This window comes from Tamandua tetradactyla, chromosome 9 (genome assembly GCF_023851605.1).
Source record: "Tamandua tetradactyla isolate mTamTet1 chromosome 9, mTamTet1.pri, whole genome shotgun sequence".
Classification (NCBI taxonomy): Eukaryota; Metazoa; Chordata; class Mammalia; order Pilosa; family Myrmecophagidae; genus Tamandua; species Tamandua tetradactyla.
This window is the reverse complement of record NC_135335.1, coordinates 104,871,610-104,899,187: the sequence shown is the minus strand read 5'-3', so window position 1 is coordinate 104,899,187 and position 27,578 is coordinate 104,871,610. Positions and strand designations below refer to the sequence as shown.

Below are 27,578 nucleotides of genomic sequence, written 5' to 3'. Positions count from 1 at the left end.
CTCTGAGCCACAATCCATCAAGGCAGCTTGTGACCCACAGAGGGGAAAATTTCATAACATTCTCTTGCCTGCACATGCTTTGAGGTGAGTAAAAAGTTAAAATAAATTTTAACCATGAGGGAAATCATGCACATCTTGGCTGTCAATGTGGCAACCAAATTGGTGTCAAGTTCTGGGAGGTCATCAGCAATGAATACAGCATTGACCCTGTGGGTACCTACCATGGGGACAGCGACCTACAGCTGGAACACATCTCCGTGTACTACAATGAAGCCACAGGTGGCAAACATGTTCCTTGTGCTATCTTAGTGGATCTAGAACCCAGGACTATGGACTCTGTTAACTCAGGTACTTTTGGCCAGATTTTCAGACCAGACAACTTTGTTTTTAGTCAGTCTGGGGCAGGCAACAACTGGGCCAAGGGCCACTACACAGAGGGGGCCAAGCTGGTTGGCTCGGTCCTGGACGTGGTGCAGAAGGATGCCAAGAGCTATGGCTGCCTGCAAGGCTTCCAGCTGATGCGCTCACTGGGTGGGAGCACAGGCTCTGGAATGGGCACCTTTCTCATCAGCAAGATCTGTGAAGAGTATCCTGACCACATCATGAACACTTTCAGTGTGGTTCACTCACCCAAAGTGCCCGACTCTGTGTTTGAGCCCTACAATGGCACCCTCTCTCTCAGTCCACCAGTTGGTAGGGAACACAGATGAGACCTACTGTAATGACAACGAAGCCCTCTAGGACATCTGCTTCCACAATCCCCAAGCTGACCACACCAACCTACAAAGATCTGAGCTACCTTGTCTCAGTCACCATGAGTGGTGTCACCACTAACCTCCATTTCCCTGGTCAGCTCAATGCTGACCTCCATAAGCTGGCAGTCAACATGATGCCCTTCCCACATCTCCACTTTTTCATGCCTTGCTTCACCCCTCTGACCAGCCATAGCAACCAGCAGTACCCAGCCCTCACTGTGCCCAAACTCACTCAGCAAGTCTTCAATGCCAAGAACCTCATGGCTGCCTGTGACCCCCACCATGGCTGGTACCTCACTGTGGCTGCTGTCTTCTGTGGACGGATGTCTGTGAAGGAGGTAGATGAGCAGATACTCAATGTGCAGAAAAGAATAGCAGCTACTTTGTGGAATGGATCCCAAAAAATATCAAGATGGCCGTCTGCTATATCCATGGTCTCAAAATGGCGGTCACCTTCATTGGCAATAACACTGCCATCCAGGAACTTTTCAAGCGCATCTCAGAGTAGTTTACTGCCATGTTCAACCCAAAGGCCTTCCTCCACCGTTACAGGGTGAGAGTATAGATGAGATGGAGTTCACCAAGGCTGAGAGCAACGTGAGCGACCTCATCTCCAAGCACCAACGTTACCAAGATGGAGGAGGATTTTGGTGAAGAGGCTGAAGAAGAGGAGCAAAGCAGAACCCCATCACCTCAGGCTTCGTGGTTTCCGCAGCCTTCTTCTTCATCTGCCCCTTTCCTCTCTCTCAGAATTTGCATTTTCTGCCTGCTTCTGTTTTTCATTTCTCTTTTGCAGGGGAGTGGTTCATGAACAGTGCCTGACACATAGAAGGCAATCAATAAATAATTTGCTGTTTGTTGAATGTCTCTTCTCTCTTTCCACTCTAGGAAACCTAGATTTCTGCCATGCTGGGTAACCCTGTATTTCCTTCTGGTACCCAGTCCTCCCATCTCTCCAGTTAATCCTCTCTCTGCTCTTAAGGCATTTCTCCAAAATGCTGGGTCTCATGCAGATCCCATTTAGAACAAGGAAAGGGGGTGGGATTTCACATTTTACAGCAATTTTGAGGAGGGGAGTCCTGGTTCTTTAATGATTACATCATGATTTCAGGTATTTCTCTGGTCCTGTCTCAGCTGCAAGAAAGGCATTACATACAGTATTATCCCCACTTTCAGTTTCCTTCCAAGCTCTGTCCTAAGCTCTCAATTCCCTTAGAAAGGGTCTTCCCTACTCTGTCAGTGGGATCCTTCTTTCCCTTCCTTCCTCACATTGGCTTCCTTCCTTCACTTGGTCCACCAAGAGGGAAGAGATTGACCTTGATCCCTAAGCATCCAGAAAGCTCATCGCTACCATCCCCACCTTCTCTTACCCTGAAAAAAGAATTGCAGCCCTGACATGGAAAAGTGTTTGTTACCACCTAAGTGCTGGAGTCAATTTCCTGGAAGAGGGGATAAGACACCCGTCTTTTTGTGACATGTCTTTTGCTACTGCCTTCCCCCCTACTCATCCTTAGCTTTCTTCATATTCTATGCTTCAGATTTCTTTTTTTGTGTTGATCTTGTTGCTTTTATTCATATTGAAAAGATGACATTGCCCCAAGGGCCAAAAATAAACAGAAATTGAAAAAGGAAAAAAAAAATTGAAATTCAAGGTGATTTCAGAGTCATGGGTATACTTCAGAAATCCAGCTTGCAAATGAACTCCAAGGTAAAACACGGTCTTGAGCCTCAGGCTAGAACTCTGTAAATACCTCTAACTGTAGGTCAGAACTGGTATGAAGACAGAGAACCTGTCAAGCTGCCAAATGGAGAAATTCAGAGTGAAATAAATCAGGCTGTGTACATCAAACGTTCCTCTTCATCAACTTGGAATTGATCTTTTAAAATTACTGTCAGATTAATTGACCTCAGTGTTAATCACTTTTGCCAGAATAGCTTTATTTCATCCCACTAGGGCTTAAGTTTTAAAATACACACTGCAGTATAACTTTTGAACATAAGCATATGTTTAATGATGGCATTCCAATGAAAGACTTTCAAATATTTGATATCTGCTACTACATATCATTAGCTTAAGGTGAGCTTGAAGATAAAATTTAGTTTATCGTTTTAGCGCTACTATCTTAAAGTCCGCAGAGGAGACAGCAAAATATTCCCCTAATGAAAACAAAGGATGTAGTGATTTACCTCGGAAGCTTGTGTCTCTCCATTTCATTCAGTGTAATGTCTCCTATTTTAATTCCTTCTTTCTCATCCATCCTCATTTCTCCCATCCTCATCTCCTGGGCAGGATTAAATGCTTCCTCCTTTATTCTTTCACTAAAATCTTATACACATATATTAGATCATTGTTAAAATAAGTAATGTTATTTATTATATGCTAAACTCTCTCTAGAATGGAGTTTATTGAGCACAGGAATTTGGCCATATTTTTGCATTCTTGGGTCTTAACATTGTATCTGGCATATAGCAGGTATGAAATAAAGTTTGTTAAACTATGGACTGAATGCATAAATATTAACTTATTCTTGAATTTTTCTGTGGAACATTAGTATACTATCGAAAGAAGAAGAAGTGGACCATGAACTTATGTTTTCCTTGGGCATGTTATTGCCTTCGAATAAATTCCTTTGCTCACTATATCCTTTCTTATCACCAAGGACACCAGCAGAAATTTCATTGTTGGAGAATAGCCAAGTGACAATGTTATTCTTGCTCAAAGGAAGAAATATCTTTAAATATGAAGGAATTTTACTCTGTATTTTTGACATGAAAATGTTATCATCTATTTCTGGAAAAGTTTGCTAAGTTATATAATAACATAAAGAAATGAAGAGAGGCTACCAGCCTCAACTTTGCAACCTGCAGATTTCAGTTTCAAAGCCAAAAATGACATTATTTCTCAAGACTTAAGTTGTTTGTGGAAGGAGAACATCATTAAGATCTTATTCACATCTGATGGCTGTGTTTTATAAACGGGAAGTATGTAAGCTTTTGTACAGAGCTCCGCCTGGGTCTGGCAGCTGAGCTCACGTACTGCACCCCACTAGGAGGATGAACTTTCTACTTGTCTCTGCTTTTCAGAAGAAGTCCTTTTGGGGTGGTGCAATGGTGGCTTAGTGGCAGAATTCTTGCCTGCCATGCCGGAGACCGGGTTCGATTGCTGGAGCCTGCCCATGCCAAAAAAAGAAGTCCTTCTGAGATGTGTTACTTCCTGCTAACATGTGATTAGAACACTTCAGCCAGGGTCCTATAATCCTCTCATGTTTGAAACAATTAATCTGCTGACAGTTGCAATCTCTGTGATGCCCCAGTCTCTCTTCTGCAGAAAGTCAGAACTCAGATGATACATCTCAGCCTTGATATTGGGATGGTCCTCTGATTTGTTCCTTTCCTTTGCACCAAGTAGTTGTGGTTTTCTTAAGCTTACTGTATTGCATTGTTGCATTCCCTTGCCCTTTCCTGAGCATAAGTGTGAACGAAGTGGATACAAGGTAATACATTGACAGGTGACAGATCATGCTATGATTTCCCTCAGGGATTATACCATTTTGCAACCTGAAACAAGGCTAAGATTTGAGAAACCAATCATTCCAAGTGACATCTTATGTAAAAGGCACATCTAATTTTATCTTGTGTTGTTAAATCTTTATGCAGATGATTAAACCTGTGAATTTTTTTACTGCAAAACAGACACATTAAAACCAACCCCAGGAATTCAAGTTTTTTCCTATTATGTACATTCCATATGGTATATGCATTTCTTAAGTGGACATGTATTTGGTCATTACCTTCCTTGGAAGTCAAACTTACCAGCAAGCCATAACATTTCTGCTTCAGAATATTTAAGTTGGAACTAAGCTTTGACCTAAAGCCGGTCATGAATGGTTTCTTGTTTTTTTTTCGTGATTCTAAAATTGCAAGGAGACCAAATAAATTAGTTTAGAACAGGAAATTTTCTTGCAAAAAATGAGATATTTTTGTGGTTTGAATTTGGCAGTTCTAAACTACCCGATTTCATGCTTCAAAAACATTTCAGAGAGGTTGATAAGTTGAGTGGCAGGTATAATCATATACTAATTTCCAAATGAAGAAAATATGCCACAGGTTGGGAAACACACCAGGAAGTTAAGGAAATTATTATAGCAGTAAGCTAGCCACAGATTTAGGATGAAAACAAGTGTTTCTTCACTCATTACTTGGCTCCTTTGGCTAAAGTAGTATTTGGCAAATGATGGTCAGCTGACCACTGCAATCAGCATCTCTGGAAAGCTTTTAAGAATCAAACTTCTGAAACTAATTCCAAGAAATTTTGATTCAGAGCACATCTAAGAAGCCTGAAAATCTGTATTTTTAGAAGTTTTCCAGATGATTCTAATATACAGCCAGTTTTGAGAACCAATGGTCAAAAACTTTTCGTGAAACCTTTTAATAGAAGACACTACATTATGTGTCAACTATGGGTCAGTGATCCTAAGACTTTAACAAGAAACCAGTGAAAAGTGAGTGAAGGGCTCAGGGAATGGTAGACGCACTGAGGGATGGCTTTGCTGAGCAGGAAAGTTGAGCTAGCCCCGTTTCTACTAACTCAAAGGAACATACAATGTGCAAAAGAACCTTCAGAGTACCAGCCCCTTGCCTAGTAGTCCCTCTTTCCCAGTCCCTTACTAGGATTTCCACACCTCCAGCTCTTCATGCATCAAAATACTGGCGGTAGCAAGGTCCTGAATTCTCTTCTTTCACTTGAATCTGTTTAAGCCAATTTTGAAGAATATTGACAATTGAAAAACTATGGAAAGATAAGGAAAATTTCACTATTTCATGTGTGTTTACAAATATTGAATATTCTCCAATTGTTAGGTTTATTATGTCCATAAAATGAAGTTTGTTAGTTGGAATTTCTCAAATCTTATGCGACCTTACTAATTCTTTGTTAAATCTATCACTTCTGACTGATATGTCTAAAACCTTCCATTATTATGAAAATTTCTCCATTTTTCCTTTTAATTCTCTAAAATTTTGTTTTATATATTTTGTGGTTAGGCTACACAAGTTACATAGATTCAGAATTATTAGGCATTCTTGGTGACTTATTCTGTTTATGCTTATGTAATCAGCTTCTTGATCTTGGCAATATTTTTTCCTTAAAGTCTATATTGGTTGATATTAGTATTCCTTTGTAACTGTCTGGTATATCTTTGTTTGTTTCCCTACTATCAGTCTTTTTCATCACTGTATTTAAAATATAGATTTTATAAGTGATATATAGCTAAATTTGTTAGAAGTGAATTTCACAATCATTTTTAATTCATAAGTTTAATTCACTCACAGAATTATAATTATTGATGTATTTGATTATTTACGTCACCTTATTTTGTGTCAATTCTTTGCCTTTTTTCTCCTTCCTTGTCATTTATTTAATTGACAATTTTTTCTCTTTTTTCCCCTCAACTAGTTTTCAACTGTATATCTTATTCCCATTCCTTTAGTGGGTGCATGTGCATTTCTGTTCAGAAATTCTAAAAGTAATTAGTATCCCTTCTCATGTCCTAAGATTGACAAAGGATTTTTAGAAAGCAAGACAACCAAGTGTCATCCTGGAGAACTAAATTGTTCAAAATGTTTTCTGATGAATGAAAGTCAGAATAAACTGAGACAGAAAACATTATTTTAGAATTAGAGTCAATGAATTGCCTTCATTCAGTGATGGTAAAGAAGAAAAAGAAGATAATATGGGAGCCTTCCAAGGGAAGGGAAGATGTCCTTTAGGCTCAAAGTTCCAGCAAGTCTACTTTGGGAGACTCCCTGAAGACTATACTGATTACTTTCCATATCCTTTCTGTTGGTTCTTCTTCTCCCTTTCATATACCAGGAATATAAAAACCGAAAAGGCATAAGTAGCCCTCTAGAGATTCCCCATTCATTCCTAAGCCCTCCATGAGCAGGGTCAGGACTGAGCACTCAATGTGAGCAGTTGTGACAGCTGAGTCATAATTTATTTGAAGCATGAAACATAATCTTTGTTTGGAAGCTTGATTCCTCTTTACAAAATCTCAGTTAAGCCTCCCTCTGTAGCAAGTACCTGGACTTGTTGATATCCTTCCAAATTCATATTATCTCCAAGTTCTCTGTTTCCCCATTCTCCTCCAGATCTTCATGAACTTGTTGCTCCATTTTCCCTTCTGGTTGTTCCCACCTTGACGTTGGTCCCATCAGCCTGCCCAGCCCCCAGCACGTGGACATGCTGATGTAGCTGCTATTTCTATAGCAACAGATTCTGAATAGAGCCAAGATGATCTCCAGCCAGGATTCTCTGGGAAGGATTCTAGCTGGCTGGATTTTGGCAGCAACTCATCTTTGTGAGTTATGATAGTAATGAAGAAAGAAGTCAGAGTCAGGAATGTGAGATAGGATTTAAGGTTATAATACAGACTTATTCAATGTTTTATTAGGATGCCTTCGGTTTTAAGAAAAGAAAACTGGATATAAACTGGCTTAAGCAAGAAAGGGAATTTATCAGTTCATGGGCCTGAAAAGTCCCAAATGGTACTCTTTCCAAGTGAGACTTAATCTAGCAGGCTAAAATATGTGACAAATATTTAGTTTTCTTCCTTCCTTTTCAGCCCACCGTTCTTCTCCATTTTGGCCCAAAGAACCTACCAACAGTTTTCTGGGTCACATTTTTTTTTTTTATCATTTGTGTCCACAGTGGAAAAGTCTTATCCTTTACTCGGCATTCTGAGGAAAAAATTTCAGATAGTAGTTACCACTCAGTCCTGTTCCAAAGACTTTGAGCAAGAGAGTAGAATGCACTGATTGGTTTAGCCCATCAGATGACCCCATCCTGGAGCAGAAGTAGAGCAACTTCCCTGGAACTCTACAGATTCCGAAGTTCTTAAGAATCAGGGGATGCTGGGAAGGAAAAAATGGGTACTAGCAGAGACAAAAAATGTCCATAATGACCAAATATACCTGCCAATCTCTTAGCAACCCTGGGGTCCAGAAACCAACCTCATTTTTTATTTCTGAATTTTTACTTCAACCCAGCAGACTTCTTCTGAAAACCTTGTCAGCAATGATTTGAGTCTTATCAATCAATACTCTTCCTCTCTGGCCATTTTCTGTATTTACTGCTTCTGAAAAAGAGTCCCATCAGAAATAACATGAGATTTCATTAAATTTAAACACTTTTCTCATTGTCTGGAAAGCACAATTTTGATCAGAATCTTGCTCAATAAATATGAGTCCTTTGTCTCTTCCCACTCATTCCCAGCATGTTGCAAAATCCAATGAGAAGGGACAATGACAGTGTGAAAGAAGAATGATGAATAGGAGGGAAATCTGTCAAGTATTTATTGGCTTGAGTTTACCAATATCTTGAATGCCAACAATTTGCAAGCACAATTGTATCTCAGCAGAAGCTGCCAGATTTAGAGCCCAATCCCTTAAGTACTTGTGACATAATCTGTGTCCTTCAGGCAGCTCTGGTCCAGCCTTCCCACTTTATAAATCCTGTGGCTGTGTCATCACAGTAGCTCCAACTTCCTGCTGGGGAAAGCCCCGGTGACCTGTGGACTCATCAACTCTCTCATCTTGGCATGGCTTTGATTGCTGCCGTGTCTTCAGCTTGGCCTCTACTCAAAAATGTTAGGTCTTTGGACAGTCTTGGGCCAAAGTCTCAGCTGGAAAGGAAATGTTGGGCAGCATCTTTTGTCACAGATAAGATTTAATGAGTCCAGAGGATGCATAATTATAGGAAAGTCACAGAAAGTTGGACTGAAGCTTTTCAATGTTTAAAAGACATTTGAGTTGTTTTATTTTTTTAAAAAATCAACACATGGAAAAATAAAGGTTAACTATTTGATGTAAGGGTTGTAAAGGCAAATCTGTTGGGTTTGAAGCTGGAGGGATAGAGAAATGGAGGAGGGGAAAAGTTTAAATGGGATTAAAGAATAGTTTGCTCATAGTTAATTACTGCATACCAGAATTTATCAACCAGTCTCTTAAGGAGCTAAGAACAAATGATAGGTAATTATTTGACAGTGTGAGGCTTATGGCCAAAGGCACCAAATTTATATTCAGAAGCAGCTATGATGAAAGGTAGAAATTTAGGCTTAGGAATTAACTGCTGAAAAAGGACTAGTCCCTTAAATACACAAATCTGTATCTTTAACCTAGTAGGAATTTGCAACTCTAGTGTCAGAATATTAGACAGTCTAATCCATAGGGATTTTCATATGACTATATCATCTAAGCATCTGAGGACTAGATAGAATTTGATATTTTGCTTAAAATGCCTGTGTTTCTGTCTGTAACATATAATGACATAATTCTACATACAACAATCAAAGAATATTGACTCAGTTTTCTCCAGAGTGTTATCATAGGAAAGGGTGGTGGGGGAAGAGTGAGTTTGAAATCCAAAAACCTGAGATCTGGGATTGGAATTGCCACTTAGGATTTGTAAGTCCTGAAAGGAATGTCTACTGCCTAGAAATTCTTTTATTCCACTTGTTAAACAAAAGGCTCAAATTACTTGCACTCTAAGAACTTTTCTAGCTCTAAAATTCAGCAATAATCTAAACCACACTTAGTAATTTACGCTGCAATTTTGTTTAGTTGGTTAGATTCACTAGTGAGATTATCTATACAGAAATCAACTCTTATTAAGTACCCTAGATGGGCAAGCCCATGCTAACCATGTCACGTGTATTGAAAGAAAAATATAATTGTTGAGTTTCTCTGAAGTGAGCTTTATGACCTTCATTTTATAGATGACGAAATTGAAGCTTAGAAAGGTGTTTCTCTAAACCGTCCTAAGCTCATGATGCAGATAAATTGGAAAGATCTGACAAAAACTCTGTAAATTGATTCAAAATTCATGCCCTGTTCCCCAGAGCAAGGACCCTAGTGTCCTGAAGAAATGGGCTCTGAGGTAGTTCTAAAATGCTGATTCTCAGTCTGTCTGAGCTCCCTCTCCTACCCTCCCCTCATTGCCCCCATAACATAGATTGGGGATCTTGATTACACCATAGGCAGAAGCTTTCTTTCTCCTGTAGACACTGGGGAAAGTTAGAGTCCTCCACAATCCATTATGTTACTATTATTTTTTTTAGGTGCCTGGTCAGGCAATTGAACCCAGGTCTCCCGCATGAAAGGTGAGCCTTCTACCACTGAACCACCCGTGTACCCAATCCCTTGTGTTATTCTGAGACTTGAAATACTATTCAAGCAACTTAACCACACCATTTCTTCAGATGTGAATATATTCTTTTGCTTGGAAATGCAATTTTTGTTCTTTTTATTATTTCATTTCTTGCTTGATGCACATCAGTTTGCACAGTAGTCAGGAAGCATCTTATGATGAAATTAACTGATGCCTGGAATCTGGTTCTACTTTTCTTGCATTCAACCAACCCTGGATTTGAAAAACATATCTCTTAGAGTAAGGATGGGATTACCAGGTGCCTTATGAAAATTTTCTGATTGCCTTCCAGTGAATTGTGACTATTTCAGTTCTCCTGTGGTGGGGGAATGGGGGTTGGCAATTCAAGGAGTGTTTATTACTGGGAACAGCTTCACTTCCTTTGGGCAGGGCCATAGCAGAAGCTCTGTGTGACCTCCAACTAGGAAAAACTAATCTAAGAATCTGCATCACCAAGAGGTTTGTCTTTGTTCATTGTCCTCCCCTTCCCCCCTTCCCCCCAAAGCAACATATTTAACTCTGATAATACTGAGGAAATGTGTAAAATGTAAGAAAATAACTCCACCTGCCAGGAAAGGTAGAGAAGCAAAAGAAAAGCAAAATTTGGATAATTGAAGGGAAAAAAACAACATAAAAAAATAAACACGGTTATCAAAGTAATACCTCTCAATATTAAAAAATAACTAGTTTTCCCAAAGGAAAAATAGCCTCAGTTCATTTACAAGATACATTGTTAGTTCTATAAGAAAGTACAACTTTAGAAGTATAAATCAGCAGAGACTATATATGGGTGAAAATTAAACAGACATGCACACTATGAAAGGAATACATTGTATCTGTTTCCATTTACATTACTGCAGATCTTCATTTTATTATTGGCTCCAAATTTGCCAAGGATTTAGGAGGATTGCACAGTATGAAAAGCAAGCCCACTAACACGAAGTCTTATTCCTAGCTTGGAGTAGTCATGAACACCCTTCAATTAATGTCCTGTCTGTGGGTTGCGATGATCACTCACACCTTGGCTGTTGAAGAGCACAATTGAATTGAATCTATTTTATGGGCACTGATGTTACAAGACCAGCGATTATTTTATAACTGGCATAAATGCTGATGTAGAAAGATGGATTTTTATGCAATGTTTGATGACAAGGGAACTATGGCTGATTTCTGTAAAGACCTGCTTTTGGTAAACTTGATGATCTGAGCGGTCAAGTGACACTGTCCAAAGGAACTCTCCCATTAACCGACCTGGCTAGAGTTGTCCTCACAGTATTTGCTGGGGTCGAGGGATAATTCTTGCATGGGGTTTCTGCGGCTTTTGGGGTGTTGCCTATACCACTAAAACACAAGCTTTCAGGCTGGTCAAGGGCTTTCCTGAAGTTAAGCTACGGCTCTTCTAGACAGGTTCTAGGAGGCCTTTGCTGTCCATGCCAGCAATCCTTTGGAAATGATACATTGGAGCATCTGCCCTATGTAAGTTATCCCAGGCTCGGTTAGGCATCAGGTCTTCAGTGATCAAGATAGCTTACTGCTTACAGTCATAGATAGCACACATTAACATTCAAAAGTCAATAAAGCCACATATACGTACACTGTTCAAAGTTCTTTTGTTTTTTGATATAGTGCTACTTTATCATTTCCCACTGTGCATGCTTGTTGTCATCTGTTCCGGTTTGCTAAAGCTGTCAGAATGCAACATACCATAAATAGATTGGCTTTCACAAAGGGGATTTATTCAATTACAAGTTTACATTACTAAGACCCTAAAAATGTTGAAATGAAGCATCAACAGGAATGTGCTTTACAGAGCCCTGACTAATACACATGGGAAGGTGCATGGTAATGTTCACTGTCCCCTCTTCTCTCATTTGTGAAGTAATCTAATCATTTGGATTTGATCCAATCGTTTGAAGAATTTTAATGGAGAGGAGAGAATTTTCACTGTTTATTCAGCCAGCCACCCTCTCCTGTGGATTTTGTCAAGCTCCTTCATCAGAGTTGCCAGCTTTGTGGCCTGCCCGATGGATTTTGGACCCTTGCATCCCCACAGTTGCATGAGATACTTTTTATAAATCTCATATTTACAGATATCTCCTGTTGGTTCTGTTTCTTTACTGAGCCCTGACTAATACACATGGGAAGGCATATGGTAACGTTTGCTGGCCTTTGCTCCCAGATTTCATTGCTTTCAGCTTCTGTGGGCCTTCACTTAGCTTCTCCAGGGTAAAATCTGAATTTTATCACTTATCTTAGTGTTCTAGTTTGCCAGCTGCTGGAATGCAAACAGAATGGCTTTTTAAAAGTGGGAACTTAAAAAGTTGCTAGTATATAGTTCTAAGTCTGTGAGAATGTACAAATTAAAGCAAGTCTCTAAAAATGTCTAAATAAAGGCACCAACAAAAGGTTACCTTCACACAAGAAAGGCATATGAAGTTCAGGTTTCTCTCTCAACTGGAATGGCACATGGTGAACATGGAGATGTCTGCTAGCTTTCTCTCTAGGCTTCTTATTTCATGAAGCTTCCCTGGGGCATATTCCTTCTTCATCTTCAAAGTTTCTGGCTGTGTGGGCTCTCTGCTTCGGGGCTACCTTGTCCTTCTGAAGCTGTCTTCAAATGCTTCATCTTTTAAAGGATTTCAGTAAAGTAACCAAGACCTCCCTGGAATGGTGGAGTCACATCTCCATGGAGATAACCTAATCAAGTTTCCAATGCACAGTACTGAATAGGATTTCAAAGAAATGCCTGCTCCCACAAGATTGGATCAAGATCAAAACGTGACTTTTCTAGGGCCCTCACTTAGCTTATCCAGGGCAAAATCTGGATTTTATCACTTAGCTTAGTGTAGGGTACATAATCTTTTCAAACCAGCATACTTAGGATCTTCAAATGTCTGTGTCTTGGTTTCATTTCTCTGCTCTCTGTGTTGGTTCTCCAAACCTCTACAAACATCTGCATCTGAACTTTCTCCAAAATGTTTCCCTTTTAAAGGACTCCAGTAAGTTAATTAAGACTCACTTTGAATGGGAGAGGCCATGATTCCATAGAAATAATCTTATCAAATTTCACACCCTAAAGAATGGTTCTGCCCTACAAGACTGGATTAGGATTAAAAGAATGCGGCTTTTCTCGAATACAGAAGCGCTTCAAATCAGCACACCATCTTACCTCTGTTCTGTGGTGTACCCCAGAAAAGCCATGTCTTTTAATCCTCATTCAATATTTATATCATAAATAGAAACCCATATTTAAAATAGGCCTTTTAATATTTTTGAAATAATGATTGGCTATGTATGAGATTTCATGCCTTTATAATTATTTTTTGGTGTCAGCGCTGCCATTTTTTGCCCCTTTCTCCTTCCTAGGCTTGCATTGTTAGTACAATTAAATCCCCAATTTTCCACTTGTGATAATTAATTTAGTTAAAATGAGACAATATAACTGATTTCATATGTTTTTACCAATACACCTTAATTGGACTCATATAAACTGGACCATGTCCCGATACACAGAAAGCATAGGAACCAGTGGCACTGACACTGCCAAAACCCTGCAACAGAGCTAGACCCCCTCACCTCCTTCCTGCAGCCTGATGCTTGGTCAGGGCTGAGCCCGGCTTGCACCCATTGCAGTCACACAGCTCCTTACACTCAGAAGGTCCTCACAATTGGTTCAATGCTCTGCTGTTGCCAACTAGAAATTCTTAATTTTACCTTTGAATTTGTATTATGTCTACTCCCAACGTGAATGGATTTACCTTTAAAAAGAGTGAAGAAATGAAGTGGTTTGGAAATGTTGAGAAGAGATAAAATTATCTTCTGAAAAATTTAGGGTGGCAGTATTAGGAGCAAATAGGGAAAAAGAGTAGGTTTGACTAGCAATGTTGAGACTTACTTGGGATTTGCAACCATGTATTTCTCATCAAGTTGATGCTTTTTTTTTCCTAGGCATGCTTATCTACACAGGTGTAAGTGGGACTACTTTAGAGCTAAATTTGAGCAGGTTTGAGGTTTTATAGGTAAATACAATGGAAAAACAAAGAGCACATGAAAGTTCATGAAATCTAAATTGGGTAAGAGGAAGGTGATGACCTCAGGGAAGAACTAACAATGAATGAAATAATCTACTGAGGACCCAAAGGGTTTGGAGAATTGTTTAAGTTGGGAAACTAGAATAAGTCAGTTGGAAAGATAAGAAGCCCTGGTTGTTAGGTGCTGGGGTTGAAATCAAGCCTTTAGAGGAGGTGCAGTTATTGATAATGACAAGATCTGGAATAATGCATAGGAGGACATCAATGGGGGTTAAGTAGAGGAAAGAAGTGGGTGTGAAAATGTTCAGAATCAGAGAACAGTATGCTGAGGAATGCATATTTTTGAAGTTATCCCAAAATAGTAACAGCAGTATTGAGGGAGGGAAAGGAGGTGAACAAAGTCCTAAATAGACGAAAAATCTTAAATGGATTTTGTGCTAGTTTGGTAGGATGTATGTAGCCTAGAAAAACCGTGTTTTAATGCTAATCCCATTTTGTAAAGGCAGCGTTTCTTCTAATCCCTATTCAGTACTGCAAGTTTGAATCTGTAAATAGACCATCTCCCTGGAGATATGACTCAATCAAGAGTGGTTGTTAAACTGAATTAGGTGGAGATATGTCTCCACCCATTCGGATGGGTCTTGATTAGTTTACTGGAATCCTCTAAAAGAGAAAACATTTTAAAGAAAGCAGGAGATTCAGAGAGAGCAGAGAATGCTGCAGACCACAAAGCAGAGTCCACCAGCCAGTGCTTTGGAGATGAAGAAGGAAAATGCCTCCCAGGGAGCTTCATGAAACAGCCAGGAGAGGAAGCTAGCAGTTGACACCATGCTTGCCATGTGCCCTTCCAGATGAGAGAGAAACTCTATGTTCACCATGTGCCTTTCCAGTTGAGAGAGAAACCCTGAATTTCATTGGCCTTCTTGAACCAAGGTATCTTTCTCTGGATACCTTAGATTGGACATTTCTATAGACTTGTTTTGATTGGGACATTTTCTTGGCCTTAGAACTGTACACTAGCAACTTATTAAATTCCCCTTTTAAAAAGCCATTCTGTTCCTGGTATATTGCATTCTGGCAGCTAGCAAAGTAGAACAGATATCCAGGAGGAACAGTCGGTGTTGTTAACCATTATTCTGAAACCAGGCACATATGTGTGTGGGGGGGGGGGCAGAAATTCCCTACACAGTGAAAAATGAAAGGGATTTCTGGGTATGATGGGGTAGGGAGCAGGGATAAGTGTTTCCCTTTATCAAATGGCAAGAAGTAAATGGAAAAGGAAGAAAAAGTCTTTTAAAAATCATTTCAAATGGACTCACACAATCATGCAGATTAATCCCCTCCAGGATTAATTCTGGCATAGTTCTCGTCAGAGTCATGAAATTATGGAAATCAGGTTAGCTTGTTAGTCTTACTGTTTCTCCACACTGTCTTCTATTGAGTCACATGTCACCCGCAAGATAAGATCACTTCACACTCAGTAGTGTTAATCTGGTCGTGTCACTGTAGTCTAAATGTGAAAAGGACAAATAGTATGTCCTCTGTTCATATTCAACAAACAAACCTTTCTTGAGTATCATCTAGGTGTAAATCACTGTGTTAAATGATGAGGAATGTCGAATGTACTAAATATTATTCCTGCTCCAAGGACTTGAAACAGTCTAGGTAGTGAAATGGTGTCATAGAAATGGGAATCACTTGTATCATCCAACCGTCCAACAAGGAGAGGAAGGGAGAAGCATGTATGTGCCAGAATTTTCTTATATTCAGTTTCTGAGTAGTCCATGTTTAGCTCATGAGGTTTTATTATCTGAATCCTTGATGGGAAAGCCAAACTCCATACCTATAGAGTGTTTTGGGCTTCACCTGAATCCAAAAGTGGCAGAAGAGGCCAGAGCTTCTGGAATCTGATCAAACTGGACTGGGCTTCCAGACTCTCAGGGGAGTCTGGGATGATTATGGGTTTCAGGGCACAAGTCTATGGTGCCAACAGCCAGAACTTTCCAAGAAGCCAGAAGCCAAGTTTCAGGGTCAGAGGAAATCTGAGGAGTCCCATAGAGTGGATCCCATATCCAACTGCTCTTATTTCTGAATCATACCAGTCCTAGCTTCATGCAATAATTTAATCTATCTGTGATGTATGATGCCGTGTCATTAACACCCCAGGGCTATTTGCATACATTTGTTTCATTGTTTCTCTCTCCAGGACTGATACTCAAATTAAAACTTAAGGTAAGAATCTAGACACTTTGCTAGGATAACAAAATGAACACATTTACCAGCTGTTCTGGATCACTGGCCACATTGCCAAGATAGTCTGCATTTTCTGGCTAAGATATTTACTTATTTACAACATATGCCCATTTTTGTTATGCGACATAAATTAAAAAAAAAAAAAAGAAAAGAAATCACTGGGCCATAATGTAGAGTTACTAAAGTACTGAAGTATTGCAGGTTTAGTATATTACTTTTAATCAGCTTTTCTAATAAAATCTCATAATTAACCTATGTGCTTAGGGAATTATCTGTTTTAAGCTTTAAAAAGCTTATTTATGATTTATCAGAAATGCTTTTCTTACCTCCCCACAACTCCTTCACCTCCTGACTACTAACTGAAATTGGCTGTAGTTCTGGAGGCTCGTTATTATTGTAGAATCACAGATTCAGGGCTGAAAGGAACCACTCAATGATGCAATTAGATAAAGAGACATCAAAATTCACCCTACTGGTTATTCTAACAGTGTAATTTCAGCTTAAAAAAATAAGACATTAGACTTGGTGAGAGAAGAGGCCAAGAGTACCCATTAGATTGTTATTTCTTTGTCACTAAATCTCTGACAGGAATATCCTTGTAAAAATGACTTTTTCCCTAAAAACTAAATGCAGAAACATCTTTCAGAATGTTTGGGAGCTCTGGTTTATTACACAATGTGGTAATTTTCCCTCAGTCGGTATCTGAAGGTATTTTCTGCATACACACACACATACATCTATAAGGAATACATATATATTCATTTTAGCCAGTGCTACTATTTTAAAAAATAAAAGCAAAATTATTTCGGCAGCAAGCAGAAAACCAAGCTTGCTTTGAGTTATAATAGACTTCTTGATTTTTTAAAATCAATTTAAATAAAATTTCTATAGCTCCCTTTAGATGACTTTTATAAGGTCATTGCATATGCATGAGTCGTCATGTTGCTACTGAAAAGTGACTTTAGGAATAGCCATATGGAGATACGAAAGAACCTTGTTTCTCACTATGATAGTTATGCCAGTGGAAAGAATACACTTCTTGAATTCAAAGAAAGAACTAGCATGAGTCAAGACTTTTTAGCAACTGAACAGAAAATTTGCCACTGTTTCTCTCTATTAAGCATGTCATTTTGCATTGAAATTATTTTTATCTTTCTGGTTAAAATACTTACCAAAATAATCTCCTTTATTATGAATATGCCTATAGCCACTAGTGGCTCAATGGTTTGGTCAAGTGCATTCTAATGAGGCAGGTGTCAAATTTAAACACAAATCCCTGTAGACCTTGGCTTTAGAGGCGTGAATTTACTGTACAGGACTTTTACATTTCAAGCTATGGGACACATGGATAATGGTATCTTTTGCCACTCCATATGTTCCTGGGTAATTTATCTTGCTTAGGAATTTTCAAAACTAGAATCCATACATATTGGATTTTCATTGTGGTAGTCACCATTTCTGGGCCATAGAAAAGAATTAGACATTTTGACAAAAGAGCAAAAGAGAACACTTTTGTTCTCACTCCAACACTTAAAAATATATTCATATTTCAAGAACTACTGCCTCATCCTAAGTTCTTCTTGCTCAATTTTAAAAAATAATGAACCAAAATGAAACTTCAAGAGCTTTTCATGTGGCATTTGGTATCTATGCAATAGAGTCATATGTTACTATCATTATATAATACTGCCTTTCCACTAAACTATTACAAACAGTACTGATAAGATTTCTCATGTTCATCTTGTGCTTAGAAAGCATATGTCTTATTTGTTGCATCATCATCACTGCAAGGCAGTTAGTGCAGGGTCTTGCCTCCTCCACTTCATTCTGGAGAAATGAGAGCTCAGAGAACATGTGATTCTATCTATACCCCACAAGCAGTTTGTGCCCCATCAAAATTAAGCCTTATAAAATTTAGACAGTTCAATGTATGTAGAGATTTTGACCTAGATCTCCAAGGCTCTATTTATAGAAAATCAATAAACCGAGTTAGTGTTTCAGTCTAATCTTTATTTTATTTTTAATTTCTTAATTCTGCCATCATCTTGGACAGTAGTTTTAAAGTTCTGTGATACCTCTTAATTCTTACTAACAGAGCTTTAACTCAGAGTTTCCCAGGAAGACAATCAGCTTATAATGGCCAGAGCAAAGTAAGAAGCATTTCAAGGACCAAGTGCATGATCGTGGCATTGTTCTTGTCCAGGATAAAAGAATTAGTGTATGATCTACTTATGACTTCCTTAAATCCCTTCAGAGCTCAAACCTACTATAATGTAGGCCCTTAGAAGGTCATTGTCAGAAAATACCTTGGAAATCATCCAGTTTAACACCTTCATTTTATGAGAGAAGAAACTTGAGACAAAGAGGGGTAGCAAATCTGAGTTAGTATCTCACCGTGAGGTAGCCCATATTTGAGACTAGTTCCCAGGCCCCAAACTTCTTGCAGTCTTGTCATCAGTAGTGATAACTAGCCTGGGAAGTGCTTTCATATTGACAAGAGGCTTTGAGTTGGAATCCCATAGCTATCTCGTAAAGTAGGTCGCTCATGATCATGATTCTGTGAATGGGAAACAGAGGTATGGGCTATTAAAGGATTTACTAGAGGCAATTCAGCCAGTAAGTGATAGAGATAAGTTATAACTTGGGTTTTTGCCACATGGCCCAATCATTCTCACTAATTAATAATCATTGATCATAATCACTAACTAACCTGAAATTGCTTAAGGGAAACAAAAAGAATAGGGCATGAGGGAACATATAGGGTGGGGCCTTTTTATATTGGGTGGTCAAAATGAACTGAAGTTTTGCCCCCATATTGGGCCTGGGAAGTTATCAGTAAGGTCAATGCAGGAGGAATCTGGAGAATCTGCTTTCCCACTCTTCCTTCTTTTCCTTGCCACCTGGAGGAAGGAAGGAAATGCTCCACAGCCCATACTGAAGGAGAACATCTGCCAGATACATAAAATATATATATATATATATATACACACACATGTCAAGGCCTCTCAAATGAGTTAACCTTCTGCTCCCCAACTCAATTACATGCTGCTGGAAACACCATTCAATTATAAATGTGCTCAGGCCGTTCATCCTGAAGTGAAGGAGGGAACCAGAACAAGGTAAAATTCAGTTTTTGTATCTATCAACTAAGAGGTGCTAAAATTGATTCTTGTCCAAATTGAAAGAATTAATAATAAGGTAAAATCGGCTAGAAAGCTTTCTAGGGAGTATGTTAGGTTCTTATCATAGAAGCGGATTAATCCATTTTAGAGTTGGAATGAACTTTAAAACTATTTTATTCTACTCACCTCATCTTCAGAGACAGAAAATGAAGCATGTTTGCTGAAGGTTATAGAGATAGTTAGTTGCAGTATCTGGACAGAATAGATCAGTTTTATATGACAAATATACTTGGAAGAAACATATATTTATGTCTCAGACAATATCTTTTATGTTTTTATTGTTTGATAAAATTAAATTGCTAAATATATGTACAGCATATTTAAATGTCAAATGAGTTCATTTTTTGCATGAGTTTTCTAAATGTCTGTGAATTCATTATTTAGTAACAGGTAATCTGATACTTTTTATCTTACACACCAAAATACCAATGCAAAAGCTTTAATTCAAACAAAGATCCCTTTGTTTACTGAATCCAGAGTGCAATAAGTTACAAAACTCAGATTTTTTTCAGGCTTCCTCAAAATCAGTTTTAAGCAAGGAAGCAACAATATGCAATAAAGCAATAAAAAAATTAAGCTAGCTAAAAAGTCCTCTACATTAACTTCTATCTTTAATAAAGCATGTCTGTATTCTCTGTGGAATGATTATAGATCAAAACTGTTCAAACTAAGAAGTAAAGAGTTTGATATCTATAAGGATGGCAAAAAATAATAAAGAAAATATTTGCAATATATGACAAAGGACTCATAGCCCTCATATAAAAATAACTTTTAGAGATGATAACCTTAGAAAAATGGACTAGATATATGGACAAGAGCTCACAAAAAAGAATCACAAATGGTTGTTAGTTGCATGAAGATATGGGCAACTTTACTCATAAGAGATAAAGAAAATAAATACTACACCGAGAACCCATCAGATGGATGAAACTTTAAACATGGAAAGTAAGCACTTTTAAAAATTTGTTGTGCAATGCAAAATGACAAAATCTTTCTGGAAGGAATTTGAAATTGTCTTCCAAAACTACATATGCATTTACCCTTTGACTCAGCAATCTCATTTCTAGGAACACACTCGATAAAGTACTCTGGCAAAAGCTATAAAACAATGTATATACAAAGCTTTTCATTGTATTGATGTTTGAAATGACCAAAGATTGTAAACTATCCAAATTACCGGTAGTAGAAGACAGACTGAATAATCTATGGTACATTAACATAATGTAAATCAACGCACCTGTCGTCAGGAACAATGAATATCTCTATATCTTATTATGCTGTAATTTCTAGAATTATATATTTTGCATGCTGTATGGCGGGGTCACATTTCATTATTTTTCCATGTGAGTATCCTGTTATTGCAGCACCATTTGTTGAGTTTTTGTTTGTTTGTTTGTTTTTGCTTGCTTGTTTGTTTTTTTGGAAGTGTAGAGACCAGGAACCAAACCCGGACTCCCGCATGGCAGGTGAGAATTCTACCGCTGAACTACCCTTGCACCCCCTCTAGAATATATTTTTAAGTGAAAAAAATAAGGTGGGAAAAGTGTGTGTGTATAATTTTATTATTTAACTCTTCCAGAAGAAGTGTATGTATTTTTTTAAATTGCAAGATAGTAATAAAAGAGTTACCCAAATATGGAGAGCATAATATGGAAACAAAAATAGAAGTAACACTTCTTTGAATAGCAGTTGTTTTGTACATTTGACTCAGAGCCATGTAAATATTTTCCAGAATTTTAAAACAAAATTTAATTTCAAACGAGCAAACCCTAAACATCAGAAGAAAAATGTAACAAAATGAATCTGTGTATCCAGTTGGTGGAACTGAGAAAAGAACTATTCTGAGTGACTCTGAAATGAAGTAATTTGGAAGTGCATCCCTAAGGACAAGAAGAACCATGGAAAAAAACACTTAGTTTTCCAGTAGTTAGATTGTTGGTGGCGGTGTGAGATGGTTATGTGTGTCCTATGGAGTAAAGCAAATGAGTAAATTATGCTGGAGTCATTGAAAAACAGGACATTTGGTCTGGTTTGTAAAAGGTAATACGATTTATGATAGCTACGTAAAAACCCTGCTATTTTTTATTTTAATTATAAGTATTAGTAATAATACATGTTTACTAGTTCTTTCTGTGTTTTGGTTTTCTGGGCTACTCAATACCATGAAATGGGTCAGGTTAAAGAATATGAATTTAGGCACTAACAGTTTGAGGCTGAGAAAAAGTCCAGATCAAGTTGTCATTAAGGTGATGCTTTCTTCCTGAATACCATGGCGTTCTGGAGCTGGCTGCCTGTGACCCTTGGCCCTTAGCTTATTATATGGCAAAGCACATGGTAGCATCTGCTGGTCGGTCCCTTTTCTTCTGGGTTCTGCTGATGCTCAGGTTCTTTCTTCTTGTGGCTGAGACATTTCTCTTTGTCTGAATTTCACTCCACATATAAAGCACTCTAATAATAAGATTAAAACCCATCCTGACTGAGCTGGGCTACACCTTAACTGATGTAACCGCATCAAAATGCCCTACTTACAACAGATTCCCCTAAGAACATGTTTTTCTGAAGTATGTACAGCTTTAAACCACCACACTCCACAAAGTGTTCTGGAAAGAATGATGGACCTAGTAAAGCAAAAAGGGCCTAGATTTTGGTCTTTAAATACTACTTTTCCAAACAAGGTTCTTTTGAAACAGGGACGATGTGAGCTCTGGGATAGGAAATGGACAAGGTATGCCTGGAATATTTTGTCATATGAAAAAATAAGGAAAAATAAAAATAAGGAAGTGCTCATTGACTACTGGATTTATGCCTAGAGGTATCAGGAATCAACTTTATTAGGCCCTCACTGTACAAAGGTGGAACGATGTTGATATCAACAGCGATGATATCTCTAATGCAATAGAGCAGGGCAAATATATTTAAATCTGAGAGTTTATGATACTACTCAAAAATCTACACGGATCATCTTTTTAGGATACTAGAAAACTAACACATTATTTTGATAACTGATAAACAAAGGGAAATAGTTAAACTTATTCACATACAAATTACATCTCAAGGCAGCCAAATAGTTTGATGAAGAAATAGGTTTTCTTGATTAAATGTTATAGTTAATAAATGAAGAAGGAATGACAGAGTAAAAATACAACCATTTTCTATACATTAAATTAATGTGCCTGCAAAGTGATTATCAATGGCTACTAACATTAAAAAAATGATGAACAGATATTCTGCATTTTTATAGGAGAATGAGCAGCACTACTTATGAAGAATTCTTGCCTAAACATCGCATTTTAATGTCATTAATCCTTTCAACTAATTACTGATTTACAGGAAAGGAACATGTTGAAGGCCACTAAGAATACAAAATAATAAAAAACTAGAATGCTGGAAAACAAGCAAACCTGTTTTTCTCAACAACAACCAAAAACAAGCAAACAAAAACTTCAAAGAAAATAAAATGAAAATTAAAGGAATTTATAGACGTCCTAAGAAACATGTGAGCTAATCCAAATATATGGAACTTTTTGTATCCCAATTCAAACAAATAAATTCTTAAAAACAGCAATAATGTGTGTATAACAATTGAAGAAATTTGAATTTTGACAGGCTATATGATATTAATTATTATTGATTTTTATTTGATGAGGGGGAGGGAATGTGATGATGGGATTGTCATTACAGTAATAGGGGGGCACTACTTGTATTTTCGCTAAACACTGGAATATTTACAGAAGAAATAATATCATGTCTTGGATTTATTTCAAAATAATTAGGATAGAGGGAGAGGAATGGGTTGGAATATCAGGGAAAGAAGATTAGCCATGAGTTCATAACTATTGAACTTGGATTATGGGAAATTAATTAAATCATCATCTCTACTTTTTAATAAGTTAGAAATTTTCCATAATAAAATGTTTCAAAGGTGCTATGTCATCAGAGTATAATAATATATGCTTATGTGTTTTTATAGATATAATATATATTATATATGCATATAAATATGTGTACATATAAATATATAATATACATATAAAATAAATAAAACATGTATGTATTTATATACATATACATACATTATATGTATATATGTGTGTGTATATAAGGTATGTATACATATATACCTTATATACATATATGCCTTATATGTATGAATGCATATACATAATTCATATTCTATCTTTCTCTCTCTATATATATATTCATACATATATTTATACATACACATAAATACATTTACCTAGTAAGAAAAATAATATGGCACATGCTTTTGTTGATTCTTTATCCTGTCATTCAACTTAACTGCATTGAATTTGCATTATTTTTGAGTTGTCACCCCCTGCTCTGTGGGCAGCAACATCACTCATAATTTTCAAACTAAACACAGTTCCGTCCCCTTTGGAACACCTGCCTATTTATATGGGAATTCCATAGGAAAACCACATAAACACTAGCAATTCCCAGTTTTCTATTTAATTTCTCAACCCTGGTCACCCCAGATTTCATGATTCCCGGTAGGAGGTAGGGGAAGCATTCCTTCTAGTGTGTGGCTTGTGAGTGTTCGCTTGCTGAATTGTGCCATAGGGATGGATATGTCACTGACAAACATTTCTTTCCCAGAAAACACCAGATGCCTGGTAGGTTTGATCTGATTAAATGTATCTTTTTGCTCTGATTTTTTGCTCACTAGATCAATTTGTTCATCAGTAGTAAAGTTCAATAATTCCAAAGTGTGATGATAAATCAGATAAACCATCCCTCTTTCTCTAGGAAACACTAAGTCAGGTTTGGGGTGGGGGGCTCAGGGGAATTAGTCTAGTGGATGTTCCTCCACCCCCACCCCATGCAGAAACACAAGCCCAGAGAAACAGGGGCTCTACTTGGATACTTCCGTAAACCCTCTCCCCTCTTTTTGAGGTCAAGGCTTTAGCTAATGCTGCTCTTCTCTCATCCAAGTTAGACTCCTATCTTGTTTCAAATGCGTGTGTATGTATGTCTGTTCATGCCCATCTACTCATGTAAGAATCTGGGTATTGACAACTTAAGTAAGATGCATGTATTTGGCTTGCCTTGATCTAGTCATAAGGAATAAATTCTGCTGTTCTCTGTCTTCCAGAGGACTCTCCCTTAGGCTTTGTTGTTTCATTCTCTTTCTTGTTTGAGGGCTTCAGAGTGCAGCATTTGGGAGAAAAGTAAAAGCTTAAGTCATTGTGGCTGCCTTTCCTGAAGCTCTTAAAATTTTATTCCTGTCTTTCTAGGAGTGTTTAATGCTAAGAGGATTTTTTCCCCAGTGAGTCTGGGAAGGTGTGTTCCTGCCAGTGCCCTCACCAACAGAACCTCTGGACCAGAACTAAGAAGTCAATGGAGTATGTTAAAAAACTATAAATAGTCGATTGATGTTAGGAACAACCTTTTGGGATTGAACTAAAAATAAGTGCTTTGTATGTCATACCAACCTCCAACAATTTACATGTTTTGTTGTTAAAGTTTTAAAATATTGAGATTAGGTTACTACTGACATTGGATTTGAGCTTATCCCAGGTTTAATTATGTGAAAAAATCTTGGCCAGGAAATCCTCAAAAACTACCTGGGCCCATGGGTCTAAAATACAAAGAGGAGGAAGTGTTGATGTTACCTTTGATAGAAAAAAAGCCTCAGTGACTTTTTTCCCATCTTAAAATTGTTTCGAGTATTACAATCTCTCATTTCTATTTTTACTAAATACAATAACTGCTTTTCGCAAACTGCTTCTGCTCAAAACCCAATATATTTACCAAATGCCATGCTTAGCCTAAGCAAGTGTTCAAGAATATGACTTCTCCTTTCTTGAAGCTCTCCTAGAATTGAAGTAGCTCTCAAAACCAGAAAGATTCAGGACCATTTGTGAACAAGGCTTCACTGCAGGTGGGGCTGGAGCCAACAATGAGCATTTGTCATGAGCCTCCTAGATGATCTGATCATAAGGTATATCACTTGGTCACTCAGGGATCCCTGTATTGAATGGAAGTAAGTTAAAGCACAATTAGGGTGTCCTGACAGCTCCTGCATTAATGAACAGTTCACTGACTTCAGGCCATGTGACCCTGATAGAGACAGGTGGGGAAGACTGTGGAATGGGATGTCTTCCGTTCTTCCATCTGCAAATGAACTCAAGACCACTTGCTCTCCTGCAGTGCAGGGAAGAAGCTGAGTTTCAAACAAGAAGAGAATTGGTCACTCTGAGGGGACTTAACATGACTACAAAACCTAAATAATTGGTGCAAGCCCAATTAGAGGTAGATAAGCAGAAAGCAAAGTGGATTATGTTCCTCTTGACAACCAAGAGGTGTTTCTGAATGCAGTCTCCCTCCTGCCCTCTGTCTCTCCCTCCCCTCCCTTCCCTCCTTCCCCCTGTCCCTTGTCCTACTATTTATTCTTAACTGTACATAGGGTGACCCTAGATCATGTCACTCTACTGCTTAAAACCCTTCAGAGTCTCTATCATCTTCTAGAAAAGTTGAAACTCCTTAGACCTGACTGCTGCTGACCTCTCCAACTTTATTTCTGGCCACTCACCCCACCCCAACCCCACCTTTCTGTAGGTCAGAGGTTCCCAAAGTTTCTCTGTTCATGGAGTCCTTAATCTCCCAGTAATTCTTCCATAATTTCCTTAGGCCAAAAGAAATGCTTAACATTTTCCTTTCGTAAATAGTTAGATCCAAACAACGGAAATATGCATTTCCTAACTACATAGCAGTTCAAAAAGTACTTTACATAAATCAAAAAATAATAATTTTATTTTATTCTTAACCAAAATTATTTATTAATGGGATGTATGTGCCTATTGGGCACTGCACAATTTCTCAGACTTTGGAATCAGGTTGGACACTGCAACCCTCAGTTCCTGTTCCATGTTGATTTTATTGTGGCACTTGCTTTTATCATATCAATGTCCAAAAATTTAGACTTGCAAATATATAACAACAAAAGAAATGCGTGGACTTGAAAACTACTTTGAACTAGTAGTTTGTGTAATAACTTACAGATGTAGAGGATCTTTGCATCTCCCTCTTTAAACATCTGTACATAGGGTATACATAGGGTGTACATTTTAAACATCCTTTTGTGCCTCTGTGAGTTCGCTGCAGGGTGCCTTGGTGCATAGTTTGGGAAACACGGTTCTAGGTTTCAATGGTATTTACTAAGTGATTTCCTTTTGCTCATGCACATTATGGTCCTTTCCAAGTTCCAAGTCTTTTCATATGCTGATTCTAACACTTACAACATCCTCTTTTCCTCAACTCCCTTTCTTTAATATCCATTCTGAGGATTCAGCTTAAATTTCATTTCCTGTTAGAAACTTTCCCTGCTGTCCTGAAGCTGGTGTGCTCCTCCTCTGGGTTTCCTGTCAGAGCACATAACACACCACATCACTATTGTCTCCTCACCACTCTCATCAATCACAGATCCTTAGGAGCTAAGATCCTATCTCAGTCCCTTGTAATGCAGCACCCAACACTGTGCCTGGTAAACTGAAGACCTCAATAGAGATGTCTTGACTAAGAAAAGATACTATGGTCACTTCACAAGCCACATTCAGAGGAGAGCTTTGACACTATTTTTTATAATATTTAGATGTCTCAGGTTGGGTTCCCCCAGAAGTAGACCCTGAGTTAATGATTCGAATGTACTTAATTTATTTGTGAGCTGGTGCAAGGTGTGGGGCAGTGAGACCGAAAAGGGAAGGAAACCAATACAAGGTGCATTATCAAGCAAGCTACTGTTGTGGATGAATAGAAGCCAGACCCTCCGGGGAGCTCTGGGAGATGATGAAGAACATGACTCAGACTTATCCCAATCGTGGGATGAGAGAGTTGGACTATTGACAGGCCAACTGTTAGTCACTGATCATGGGATACTCTCCAATGTGTTAACTTCCTGCATTTTCCATCTGTACAATGCAGGCTGAGTGGTCCCCATGCCAACGAAGAAAGGCCTTGGGAAAAGAGTCACGTGGGCCTACCATTAGAAGCCATCATGCAGGCATGGATGAGAAGAGTGATGTCAAAGATACAAGAACAGGACTCATAACATGTCACACAAGATAACCTCAGATGGAAAAATGTAAGAAAGAATAACACATTTAATAAAGAAATTTATGTTACTGTCCTTTGC

The 27,578-nt window shown here is 38.1% G+C and overlaps 1 pseudogene; it reads left to right on the top strand.

Moving 5' to 3' along the window:
- The first annotated feature begins 114 nt into the window (after positions 1-114).
- LOC143645779 (tubulin beta chain pseudogene) lies at positions 115-27,494 on the top strand (annotated as a pseudogene).
- The last annotated feature ends 84 nt before the right edge of the window (positions 27,495-27,578 follow it).